General features: G+C 43.3%; 1 long non-coding RNA gene across 1 annotated transcript; it reads right to left on the bottom strand.

The window, feature by feature from the left end:
• Positions 1-359: 359 nt before the first annotated feature.
• LOC132481276 (uncharacterized) lies at positions 360-2,356 on the bottom strand. The gene is made up of 3 exons (XR_009530800.1): positions 2,040-2,356; positions 1,338-1,463; positions 360-959 (listed from the first exon to the last, which is right to left on the bottom strand). It is a non-coding gene; the product is annotated as an uncharacterized LOC132481276 (long non-coding RNA).
• Positions 2,357-9,714: the final 7,358 nt, after the last annotated feature.

A 9,714-nucleotide genomic window follows, 5' to 3' on the forward strand; every position in this document is an offset into this window, starting at 1 on the left:
AGGGAGATGGAGAGACAGAGAAGTGTCAAGTTGTTTTGTTTTGTTTTGTTAAGACTTTCCCAAGAGGGATGTCTTTAACTCCAATCAGATGCACAGAAATACAGACAAGTGGGTCAGGAAAAACACATTACCTTTCTGGCTCTGGTCCCCAACACATCCCAGATAACCAGATAAACTTAGAAAGAGACCTTTGCCTAGTGTTGCAAGGAAAGGCTTTTTGATCAGCAGTTGTGTGTTCTCTCCCTGTCTCTTTACTTGAGGGCTTAAGTCGGGTTTATCATATGATGTGTGCAAGGCCCCTGTTCCCTCTCTCCTTCTTTTTTCTTCTTCCCTTCTTCCTAATAATGTAATCAGCACCTGCAGATCCCTACCGTGCAAATGGAGCTCAAATGAGGCCAGTCATCTGCATCCAAAACTGCGGTTCCTCCGTCTCCATCCTATCACTGCCCCCGGGCAGCCTAACATAAACACCATCCGGAACCCCTTACTTCTGTTTTGCTGTGGCTTCATGGTCTGTACACCCCTCAAATGGAAATGGAAATATTTTGCCTCTTCTTAACCTTTTACTTTCACATTATATTGCCACTGGTGTTACACGCCGCTCAGTGCCTGGCCGTCTGTGCTGTATTATTCTCTTTTATGTGAACTTACCCTCGTTTATTTATCCACTCTCCTGCGGAAGCACATCGGGTGGTTTCCAGGTTTGAGCCTTTTGTACACTTTGGCACATGTTTGTTTTCCAGCATACAGGACGCTGCTAACAGGTTGGGGTTCCTCATGTTTTTCAGAAGAGGAGGATGCCGTGAACTCTCTTTACACATTTTCTTCCCACACAGGCTTAAAAAACACTTATTTCAACCTAAGTGATCTGTCTTTTCAGGGTGACTATTGATCCTGAATCCACGAATGGTCTCTTTTTACGTCACACCAAAAGGACAAGCCCCGCGGCCGAAGTTAGGCTATGGGTTAATGCAGTGGAAAATAAATCAGTCACACAAGTTATTTGAACTAACCAGCCCACCGAGTGCAAACAGGGCACACAGAAGCCCCATAAATCCTCAGCAATGGAGGCTTGCTTGTTCCCTCTAACTGGCAGATAAACAGTTGGAGGGAAATGTACTCCTAACCCTTAAGACGCTTGCTCTTCATAGGAGCGGAGACAGGTGCCCAGGCTGATAGGCACAGCCAGAGCCCGAATCGAAGATGCACCAAGGGGCAGAGAGAAATGTTTCAAGCTCCGAGGAGAAGCAGCATTGCTGCTTTGCTGTCAGGGCCGCTTCTCCCTCGTGCCTCCCCAGGTCCTAAGCAGCGGACCCCACCTGCACGCCATAGCTCACCTGGCCTGGACGTGTCGGGAGTAGATGTAACTGCGCAGGACGGAAAGGGGGACTTCAGTGCTTCCAACAAGGCCCCGCCTTCTAGGCTGACATCCCACCTCTGGTGCGGCATCAAAGGCTGTTTCACTATTAAGACATTTATATTTTGGCCTGACTTTCCCACCTAACATTTCTAGAACTTCTGTCTCAACCAAGTGTGGACCGTATATTCAAAGAGTTTCTTGCTCTCTACTTTTTTTCATTTCCTCTAATTTCTCTGGAAATTGGGACTTTTTTTCTCTTTCCTAGCAGAGTATATAGTACTTGCTCATTTCCTTCGCTCATTCAACAAACATGTGTTGAGTCAGAATTGTGAGCCATATACTCTGCTAGAGCCCAGGGATATAATGCTGAAAAAAAGAGAAAAATTCCCCTTAAGAATTTTAATGAATCACACTGCGACCCACCATGAAAATTACAGCACGGAGGCGGCGACGGTCCCTGATCTATGCTGGCAGCCCTTGAGTGGAGAAGCGTTCTTGAGGGAGTGAAGCTGGGTGAAGGTGGGGACGAGCCGGGATCTGCTGCTGCTTCTCTCCCTGTCCCTCCGGCCTCCGCCCTCATCCAGGAGGCAGCAGGCCCCAGCCGACCACCACGCCACCCAGCGAGGACTCCGACCTTCCCACCATCCTGCCCACCCACCCCTCCCAACCTCCCCACTACCTGCTTTCTGACTCCACCTCCGGCCGTTTCCACCGGGTCCACAATGACTCACGAGGACACTCTGCCTTTCCACTTCCTCAGAAGGTCACCATCCCCCCGCTGGGTTTTCAGGAGGCTCTCTGTCTGGAATTCCCCTCCTCTTGTCGCTTATATGATTAAAACTTTCTCATCTTTCAGATCTCAGCCTAGCTGACATCTCCTCGGAAGGTGTCTTCCTCAGAAGAACAGAAACTGTAAAAATCATAAATTTGGTTTGGTTACTTCTATGTCGTTTCTCTCCAGTACCAGTCTATCATCTCCTCAAGGGTGAGAACCATTTTCCCTCTTAGGTACCAGAGACTAGCATAGGGCCTGGTACATAATACACCCTAAAGGCAATTTTGCTGAACAAATGAATGGATGGTGTTAGATACACATTTCTATTTTTTTTGTCAAATAAAATCTTTGTTAGAAAGATTAATTCCACAGGCAAGAAACAAAAATTAATTGGAAAAAATTTAAATATTAAATGAAACTGTTCAATTCTGTATTATGGTAGTCAGGGTTCTCCAGAAAAACAGACTCAATAAAATATACATGTACATAAATAAAATATACATATACATATATACATAACTGACTCATGCAGTTATGCAGGCTGACAAGTCCCAAGATCTTCAAGGTGAGTCAGCAAGCTGGACCCAGGAGAACTGATGGGTTAGTTCAAGTCCAAAGGCCATGACCCAGGAGAGCCAATGGTATAGTTCTAGTCTGAAGGCCCATGGTCTCAAGACCTCAAGACCCAGGAAAAGCCAATGTTTCAGTTTGAGCCCAAAGGTAAGAAAAAACCCAATGCCCCAGTTTGAAAGCAGTCAGGCAGGAGGAATTCCCTCTTAGAGTCCTTTCTGTTCTATTCAGGCCTCCAACTGATTGAGGAGGTCCACCCACCTTAGGGAGAGCAATCTGCTTTACTCAGTCTACTGAATCAAATTCTGATCTCACCCAGAAACACTCACAGACACACCCAGAATAACGTTTGACCAAACGTCTGAGCACCTCATGGCCCATTCAACTTGACGCATAAAATTAACCACCACAATCTCCCCGTAACATCACAACTGTGTTTCCTCTGCATATTGTTGACCTTCAAGGTATCCAGTTGAGCTCAAGTTCATGGTGCAGGGGGGGCTCCAGAATACACTAGGTGTGATTCCAAGATAGAGGACCTAGTGACTCCTGTCTGCTGCTAGACCAGTTGTCCTTCTCAAGCTGGGATTCTACACTACAGGTGAATGCAAGAGAACGTAACTAGAGTCAAAGCAAGAACCCAGAACTGCAAAGTTATCGTCACCATCAAGTGACAGAAGAGGAGAAATGGAATTTATAATGTTTATTTATAATAATAAATATTTGTCATGATTATTGATTACATGTCATTTACTTACTGCTTTTGCCAAATACTGTCCTAAGCACTTTACATACAATAACTCATTTAATCATCCTAACAACCCTAGTTCTTACTATTACGCCTCTTATACAGGAGAGCAAACCATAGCACAGAGAGGTTAAGTAACTCGTCTAAGGACAGAGATGATGAGGCAGATCAAGGGTCTACACCCAGGCATTTCTCCTCTAGAATCTGCACTCTTAGCAAGCGCACCTGACCGCCCCTAAGAGACCTAATTGTGCACCAGCTGTTTATACGCGTTACCTCTTTAATCCTAAGTCAACTCTGCAGGTTAAATTTATTGCATGAGGGCTTCCCTGGTGGCGCAGTGGTTAGGAGTCCACCTGCTGATGCAGGGGACGCGGGTTCGTGCCCTGGCCCGGGAGGATCCCACATGCCGCGGAGCGGCTGGACCCGTGAGCCACGGCCGCTGAGCCTGCGCGTCTGGAGCCTGTGCTCCGCGACGGGAGAGGCCACAGCAGCGAGAGGCCCGCGCACCGCAAAAAAAAAAAAAAAAATTATTGCGTGAGGAAACTGAGAAAACAAACACTAATCACAGTAAAGGAACTGAGGCTGCAATACAAGTTAGTGGAAGAAACTATGTTTCAAACTGTATCTGTTCGACCCCTAAACCAAGTCTCTTCCCAACATGCCTCAGCCACCTCCTCTCTGTGGGTTGAGTCCAAGTGGGTTCATTCATCTCCAAAGCGAAGTTTCCAATCACACATGAAACATAATCTCCTATTTATAGCAGAATCAGGATCATGGAATTTTAGTCAGGTCACATTGTTTTTCTATGCAAATTGTATATATGCAGTGAAACTGAGTTCAGTATCACTTTTATGCAGAAATCATTTTATATTTCTGACTTCCCTTTGCTTTGATTATTTATTTAGTTAGTTAGTTATTTTTAAAGATTTATTTATTTATGTATGGCTGTGTTGGCTCTTCGTTTCTGTGAGAGGGCTTTCTCTAGTTGCGGCAAGTGGGGGCCACTCCTCATGGCGGTGCGCGGGCCTCTCACTATCGCGGCCTCTCTTGTGGAGCACAAGCTCCAGACGCGCAGGTTCAGTAATTGTGGCTCACGGGGCCAGCCGCCCCGCGGCATGTGGGATCCTCCCAGACCAGGGCTTGAACCCATGTCCCCTGAATTGGCAGGCAGATTCTCAACCACTGCGCCACCAGGGAAGCCCCCTGCTTTATTTTTGATGGTAAAAATTCATCAGTTGGAATGAGTAACGCCAGCCCCTTATTTATAGTTCAGAAAACTTACATGGTGATTCGGTGAGTATAAAATACGTCTAACCCAATTATATAGGATACTGAACAGTGAAAGAAAAGGACCTGGCCACAGATTGCTGAGATTCCAGCTTTAACTAGGTAAAGACTGAGGAGTCGCTAGGCAGCTTGACAAGGTTTGTCATCAGGTAAAATCCATTCCACTGTTCTCTGTACTTCCCAAAATTTACTTTTGTGAATGGACGGGGAATAACCTCATGAGTCTGGATAAGCAGTCAAGGATTCTGAGTCCACCCATGCATGTCTTTAAGGGCACTTGAACACCAATAACATACCCTCTGGTGCACGCTGCCTAAAGTACTATGAGATCGTGGACTGGATCCACTTGGAATAGCAAAATGAAGCAAATGCCAGTATTCCTTTCAGCCAGGTCCCATGCTTTGAGCAGGACACTTACAAACAGTGTCCCTACCCACCTGCCCACCATTTTCATTGTGTACAGTGCCTCCTAGAATTAACTCATATTCTGTAGGTTGCTTTAATAATAAATTCTAAATACCTCAACCCACTATTCAAATGTTCATGGGTATACATTCACTTCATTGTTTTAAAATAGCTGCTTGAGAACGATTGTTTACTTTAAAAATATTTCTTCCAGATAATTGTAGATCACGATGATGATGGGCATCTGTTTAGACGCTGTCTGTGCAAATAATATCCAATACATTAAAAATAACATTACAAATAGTCCACATTAGCTAAATGAGCCGCTGTGAAGTGTGTTCCTCAGCAGATATTTCTTAATAGCCTAGACTCCCATCTGCCCAGCATGGATGCCTAGAAGCTGCCCAGATGCCTAGATGTAATACGAGAAAAAACAGCCTTTTTGCCTAAGTCTATTTCCTCTGTTTCAAATATACACCAACAGTGTACTAGGACAAACTGATGTTTTCCCCAATCTTTTGCTGTCGCGAGCAGAGTAAAGCCTGAGGCAGCTATGATAAGGGGAAACAATTCTGGTTTTCTGAAGGCGAGTTTTCACTTGAAAACCCCAGACCAGTTGAGGTTTGGTTGACAGATGTCTGAGGCTCCATCCCTGGAGAAGCTGCAATCCTCCACCCGACGATGACACACAGACTGAAACCTTGTACAACCAATTCAGAAATAACTAGCCCACATCCTAGTATGAGCTATAGAGTCTGACACTGACATAATAAAGGTGTGCACTGGAAATATCCTTGAGGGACAGGTCTTGACTGCTGGCACAGTCCACAGTCCATTAGCGGCCCAAAGAAAGGTCAAGCAGCATTATTCAACTCCGCAGTTGACTGTTGTGTTCACTTGGGGTGCTAACATGAGCTCAAAGAAAATAATTCATTCTAGGATGAGTCCCAGCAATCTTCCAATCTCTCATGGTACCGACTGACCAGATAGAAGCCATTCTACTAAGATGTGCTTTCAGTTTCAGTTCCCATCAACTTTTTTAGAGGCTCTATAAAAAGATAACAGCACAGCGTGCCAAGGAATATAGCTCAGTGATTGTAACTCAACAAGGCATTTACTCCATTTCCCTGTGGAATGTTCTGCAAATCTCTCTCTCCCTTAAGAAACTGATGGAGTTGTACCTGTCAAGAACAACATGCTGCTAGGCTTGGCATTTCCCCAAGTTGTGCTAGGAAGACCTTGAACTTGACTTTGTTATCTTAGTTTGAAATATTTCAACCCTACCATGAAATGGGACAAACCAGCCAACGGAGTGGGGAGAGGAGCGTATATATATTTTGGAAGCGGAAACGGCATCTTATCTTCTGCAAGGTATCATTGGCCAAGATTTTTAACTTAAATGTACAAGTTCAAGTTCACACCAGACTTTACTTCTTAAAAGTATGACTTACTGAGGTATGGGAAATGCAGATAGCTTATAGAAATAAAATTGCTTTTTTTTTTGGCTCTCTCCTGGGTCTTGTAGTTAGATATATCATGTTTCCAAATTCCCCCATCACGTGTGTTATTAAACTATGCCCACAGCCTTCTCCAGGTCATTAAAAGAAGTATATTATAGAAATAAAAGTCAACTCCCTCATTACATGATAAAGGCATCTTTTCAATATTTTCTCAATTTAATTCTGTAGGCAGGAGTTGTATTTATAAGAAAACGCTTATCTCAAATGACTGATGAAAGAGGTGCTTCCCACTGCATGGAAGAGTTCATGATAGTTCCCTGTCCTTGGAGAGCCACTTAGGGGTTTATTCATTGTGAACAGCAATCCGAGCTGTGTATATACCAAGAGCCAACACGCTGTAACTGACAGGACCTCAGCTAAGAGCATTCCGGAGCTAAGACACAGCAAACTGAAAAGCAGCAAAGTGAAATTCTATTAACACTTGGTAGGTCAGAAAATATTATAATATAACAGTCAGAATGTAGGATTAAAGTAGATAGTTTGGGGAATTTCTGGAAGAAGCTTAGCTCTGAATTAAAATCAAGGAGTATCGTCAAGGACTAGGTTTAGAACATCAGGATAACCCCATGAAAAATATTTCAAATCTAAGTGTCACTTTACATTCAAATTTATTTTAACCCTTGGATTTTTCAGAGAGCAAATAAATTATCTGCATGCTTTGCAGCAAATTGAACTTTGATACTAATTAGAGCTACAGTTGGGTGGTTTTCAATCGCAATCTGTTCCTTTTTCCTGAAATAGCTTTGGATTCCACACAGCACTAACATTTGAGGTTTGTTCTTTTGTCAAGTAATGTATGGACTTTCTGGACATTCTACAGCATGCCTGAACTTTATAATTTGGCCATAAAATATGTAGGTGAGTATAGGTATACACACATTTTTCTATTAAAATAGATACTTAAAAATTCAAGCTTTTATGTTATCTTAAAGTATTGAGGTCTCATGAAACTACTGTGCTCCTTTAAAAAGCATCACTCACATTTTATACCATTTTTGCTCCCAAGTTTCTAGCCCTGGACCTTAGCTTGGAAAAAAGTCTGCCATCACTGTTTTGGATAAAGAGTTGCTCAGAAGCAGCTTTTCCATCATGTTCCTTCACATCTCACAGAAAACTAAGAACAGCGGAAGGCACTGGGCTGCTAGTCTCATCTTCAAAACAGCCACACCATGGCCACACACAGTGGCCAGACAGACGAAGGTAGCCCTTGGCTGATGGGCACTGGCTTCCTCAAGCTTCATGGCCACTCAGAGCTCAGCAGAGTCTGGATGATGCTTTTTCTGAGTCCTCATTCTGAGCACCCTCACAAACAAAGGCTGCAGGAGAGGGTAAAGGATTGGGTGCTGCCCTGGTGGGGAGGAGCTTGAGGCTGCCATGAGGACAATGGATGTGACAAGTCATCAAACTCCAACCTCACAAAGATGACAGGGAATAAGGCAACAGTTGAGGAATTTGGGATCAGTGAGGCCAACAGGGAATGGGAAAACATCTTTGAATTTAGGTAGATTTGACTTTTAATTCATAAATCGGTACTGCACCATCCCCATCTTTTCATATTCTCATATCATATTTCTTTCTATCCCTTTCTTCCTCTCCACATGAAATTTCTGTAGGTACCAAATTGCCTGAGTTGCCAAAATGAGATCTGATCACTCTGAATAAACTGGTCATCACTGGAGCCTACTGAATAATTGAAATGTGTATTGAGCTGATGCTTGTTTAGCATATTATGAGCCACATACTGTGGCTACTCAGTCCTCATTACAACTGAGTGAGACATGTCCCATGACCCTATTTTCACAATAACAAAATAAAGGATAAGAAAGATTAAGCAACTGGCCCAAAGACACACAACCATTAATTCCCAAAAGAGTGTGGCTCCAAGTCTCATTCTTTCTTCTCCTCTTTCCATTGTGGAACATTCAAGAAGGAATTTCTTTTTGTCTATAGTGGTGTCAAACTAGTCAGACCTCGAATCAACTGAGATCGCAGAATGACTGTGTATATATTATGTCGTATCTCCAAATATGGGAAGTAGTTACAAATACCTAAAACTTGGGAAATACTACATCAATATATCCATTTTTGGCTTCTCTTGAAAAACTCCTATACCCACTCACAGACTGTAAGTTAAGCCCCCAGTGGAAGTCCACTTAGCTGAGGATAAACTCCATCTAATACTAGGTTGTGAATATAGAATCAAAATATTTAGAAACATGTAGCTGCGCGGAAGGAGAAATTATGCTAACTCAACAGATGCTCACAATTTGCCTTGCCCAGTGTCACATTTACCACCATTCCTGGGAGAAAGTGTTCGCTATAAACAGAGGGAGAGCAGATGTGATCATTCCTTCAATGTGAGTCGAACTCAAGTGGCTTAGGATCTACTTCATCTTCACTTGACAGACACAAGCTGAAGCGTTAGGTCCTGCTAAGCGGATGCTCTTTAGAGGCTCTGTGTAATAGCTTTCATTCCTTCTTCTGCCCTGGCAAGAAAATCCACCTGAGTCTCAAAGGTCTTTTCTATCCAAGATCTATGAGCCCAGATCTCTGCTTCTTACTGAGACAAAATGCCCCACTGAGCACTCCTGTACTCGGCAGAAGCTTTGAAACGTAATTCCCTCGTTCCCCAAACGTCCAAATGCTAGAGTTATCTGATGATTAAGAAGCTTGTCTCTGTGTCAAAGGAAGGTTCATTTCCCATAAGTAAACTCTTGGTGGGCAGCAGGGTATCATTTATAATCCTATATTTAAACACACAAAATTGAATAGATGCCATGGGAGTTTCTGTTTAACTAAAAATAAAGATGTTTCCTTTAATCTGATAAGTGTTAGGAGTTTTCTATAAACCCTACCTCTGGTCCCACCCTCCATCCCTTTTCCCTTGTTTATTTCTGTCTTATATTTTTCACATCCTGAACCTCTGTCTTTCCTCAAGAACCCTTCCCATTACATTTCACAAAGTTCATGCTTCCTCCAATAAGACGTTATCCTCTGGGGTCCATGCATCCTTTTCTGTTTTTTTATTCTGAAAAAGACACTTGAA

Source organism: Mesoplodon densirostris, chromosome 20 (assembly GCF_025265405.1).
Source record: "Mesoplodon densirostris isolate mMesDen1 chromosome 20, mMesDen1 primary haplotype, whole genome shotgun sequence".
In the NCBI taxonomy this organism is placed as follows: domain Eukaryota; kingdom Metazoa; phylum Chordata; class Mammalia; order Artiodactyla; family Ziphiidae; genus Mesoplodon; species Mesoplodon densirostris.